Here is a 2,856-nt window from a genome sequence, read left to right on the forward strand (position 1 = left end):
AGCGCTGCCTTACCTGGCAACCGGGGCGGGCGCAGGCGGCTCCGTCCTTCAGCCTTTCCCCACAGCGGCAGCTCCCGAGGCGAAGCTGCGGTGCGCGGCGCGGGCGGGCGGGCCGCCCCCGGCACGGCGGGCAGGCTGCCCCAGCCCCCTGCGCTCGGCGGGCTGGCGGCGCGCTGGGCGTTAAGTTTCAGCGGCGGTGGCGACCGCCGGCGGGCAGGGCGAGGCGAGGCAGGCGGGGAGGCGGCACGGGGGCTGCGCGACGCCGGGAGCGCCGCCACACTGCAGCGTCTCCAGGAATCCCTCCCGCGAGAGGCAGCCCATCACCCCCGGCCCGCCGCCCTCATTGGCTGCGGGGCGGGGAGACGCGCTCCCGCGGCCAATCGCCCGGCGCCCACCATGGGTGGAGCCGCCGCGCCGGCCTCGCCCATCCCGTGGCCGCGGGTCCCCGTCCGCCCCGTCGGGCGGGGCCGGGCGGCGGCGGGCGGGGGAGAAGGACGGGGATGCGGAGGATGAGGATAGTGTCCCCGGGCGCGGCGGGCAGGGCCGGCATCCCCGGGGCCGGTGCGGGGCTGCTGCCGGGCGGCACGAGGCGCTGTGCCGCCAGCCCGTCGGGCGATCCGGGTGCCCCGGGTGAGGCGGCGGTGGCCCTCGCCCGTAGGTCGCGGGGCTGGGGCGAGCCCGGCAGGCGTAGTTGGTACTGTTAGCGAGCCTGCGGTGCGCAGCCCTCCCGGCGCGGCCGCCCCTGGGCTTCCCGCACCGGGTGGTCGCGACCGAGCCGTGAGTCGTAATTGGCGTCTGTGGCTTAGGCGAGAGCAGACCGTATCGCGTGTTCAGGTAAGGGCATGCAAGGGTTAACGTAATTCCCTTGATCCATCCACTCTGAACTGGAGCTTTGATTAACATTGGTCTGCGAAATGTAACTGTAACAAATTCAATTAAGGAAAGCACATTTCTTCAACTTTTAATTAGATCTACCCTATTTGTCTAATGTTTAATATAACATAAAAAGTTGCTCAGGCTCCAGAGGGAAATGGAAATAGATTTAGATGTAAGCTTAGCTTTTAAAAACATAACGGACTGAAGTTCTTTGTTCCTCGGCATATATTATTGCCCCATTTATACCCTCGAAGAGGATAACAAGCAATATTCCTCAAAGAGGAAAACAATTTTACCTGCAAAATTCTAAACATAGCAAGGTGGTATTTGTGTAAGAGTTTCCCTTAAACTTTGATTGGTCATAGGATATTGAACATAGAGATTGTAGCCCAGGTTTGATGCACTTCTGTACGTGATCCTGCTGGATTACAGTTATTCTAAGAGAACTTGAGACAGTAGTAATCTATTTTAAAACACTTAGTTTGTTTCAGTTAGTACATGAGAGTGGAAATTATCTAAAGTACATCTTATCTACCCTTTAATAGGGTAGATAGCAGATGTTGGCAAACAGAGGAGCCCGTATGCCATCAGCAGCAGGTAACTGGGAAAGTCACGCAGCCCCCAGGCACATCTCGTGGGTTCCTTATTGTGCCTTCGACGGAACCGTATCCTGCCATTCCCCATCCATACTTTCGTGCTGGGATTTGACTCTCAAAATCACAGCCCTTTTCCATTTCAGCTTTTCTGATCACATCAGTGCCAGACATTTGTTCTTAGGTGTATTAGTCAGAACATCAGTTTTTCTTTCCTGCGCACATTAGATCATGAGAGGAGAGAAGGAAAGCAAATGCAAAAGAAATTACGTTGCAAAGCTTTTAGTGAGCTACGGAAAGGAGGAACAACCATAATTCAAACTGCATATGCAGAAGTGATTTTAAAGTGTTGCTGTTTTCTCCATCCAAATACAATAGATAGGGAAGATTATTTTCTCTAGGATCATTTATCTGGTCAGTTAAAAAACCCACACGTTTCAGTGCTAGTAATTATGAGGACTTGATGCCGAGTTTCTAACAGCCACACAGCCAGAAGTCTGTGGAAGTCTGACATTCACAAGGCATGACACATTGTACGCTGTCTTAGTATTTGGGCAAAGACAAGAAACATCACTGAAGCCCAATAGCCCTTCCTTAGTGTACAGACAGTAAGGAACAGGAATGCTATATAGTACTAGCCCCGGAGAGTATATCATCACTTTTTCACTCTCTGAATATGGTAGTCGACACATCACTGTTCAGCTATATTAAAAAAAGAAAAAAAAAAAAAAAAAAAAAAAGCAGCTGGGGGCTGGAAGAGTAGTAGGAGGGTTTTTGCCTATTATTTTCTGAGCTTCATTGTTTGCAATGAGGGAATTGCTGCAACAGTTACTTCCTTTGGTTCCTTTCAGGTTCAAAGATTTATTCATACAGAAAAAGGTTTTCAGTCCTGCAAGTTTTATTTCACTACTTCATTCTCAAGGAAATAGGTAGTTGCCATCCAGTCAGTGTATTAATTATACCAAAGGAAGCTGTGAGATTTGAGGAGAAGAGCTCGGGAGCCATTTGGTGAATGCTTGGAGTGCTAGCCAAATGCTAGCCACTAAAATAATGAAACATAGATCACTGTATTTATTATTATTAAGTCTTCCACAGTTGTGTTTAGGGAAGAAGAAAGTATCCTATTATGAGAAAAAAAGAAGAAACATGCGAATCCAGAAAGAAATTGTATTCTAAAACCAGGATCTATTTTGTTGTTTTGTTTGGCATTTTAAAAAAAATTTAATGTGTTTTAGTGCTTCAGAAGAAAATTTTAAATTGTGTCGGCCATTCAAAAGTTCCATCAGGAATCCTACTATGTACAAATTAAGAACTAGACTCCATTGTATTCTTCATATGTCTTGTTTTTGTTTTAGACTTTGACTGAGCCAGAGATACACGAGTATCT

At 49.4% G+C, this 2,856-nt stretch overlaps 1 protein-coding gene across 2 annotated transcripts in view; it reads right to left on the reverse strand.

The window, feature by feature from the left end:
• The window catches only part of SYT1 (synaptotagmin 1), a 336,960-nt gene extending 336,881 nt beyond the window's left edge, over positions 1-79 (reverse strand). For both annotated transcript variants that reach the window (XM_057377405.1, XM_057377404.1), the window contains exon 1: positions 14-79. The gene's annotated coding sequence lies outside the window, so the exon portion shown is untranslated. The remainder of the gene's footprint in view (positions 1-13) is intronic.
• Between the last annotated feature and the right edge of the window lie 2,777 nt (positions 80-2,856).

This window comes from Malurus melanocephalus, unplaced genomic scaffold (assembly GCF_030028575.1).
Source record: "Malurus melanocephalus ecotype Western Australia unplaced genomic scaffold, MMel_1.1 scaffold_311, whole genome shotgun sequence".
Lineage (NCBI taxonomy): Eukaryota > Metazoa > Chordata > Aves > Passeriformes > Maluridae > Malurus > Malurus melanocephalus.